Source organism: Geospiza fortis, unplaced genomic scaffold, assembly GCF_000277835.1.
Source record: "Geospiza fortis unplaced genomic scaffold, GeoFor_1.0 scaffold461, whole genome shotgun sequence".
NCBI lineage: Eukaryota > Metazoa > Chordata > Aves > Passeriformes > Thraupidae > Geospiza > Geospiza fortis.
Window position 1 is genome coordinate 1,267,502 of NW_005054463.1, and position 375 is coordinate 1,267,876.

Consider the following 375-nt stretch of genomic DNA (forward strand, 5'->3'; position numbering starts at 1 on the left):
CGCGCTCGGCTCGGGAACCCTCCGCACACACAGACCCGCACGGACGGACCGAGCCCCGCGTCCCGCCGGCCCCGGAACGGAGCTGTCCCTCCTCCCGCCGGGGAAGGGGGGACCGGGGAGGGAGAGGAGAGGAGGGGAGGAAGGGAGGGGAGAAAGAAAAAGAAAGAAATAATAAGAAGCCAGGCGCAGATTTACCTCAGCCGCGCAGGCAGTGAGTCAGTTCCATCCCCCTTTTGTTTGTGTGTTTATTAGTGTCGGCTCCCTCTGCCCAGTGGAGGTGTGTTTGTGCACGGCAGTTGGCTGTGGGGGGACTAAGGCGGCGGAGGAGCCGTAGCTAAGGGTAATCCTGTTTTTACTTTCTCCATCTTCAGAGAG

The 375-nt window shown here is 61.1% G+C and overlaps 1 protein-coding gene across 1 annotated transcript in view; it reads right to left on the reverse strand.

Moving 5' to 3' along the window:
* Positions 1-369, reverse strand: part of IKZF2 (IKAROS family zinc finger 2) — a 109,752-nt gene extending 109,383 nt beyond the window's left edge. The window contains exon 1 of the mRNA XM_031062778.1: positions 196-369. The gene's annotated coding sequence lies outside the window, so the exon portion shown is untranslated. The remainder of the gene's footprint in view (positions 1-195) is intronic.
* Positions 370-375: the final 6 nt, after the last annotated feature.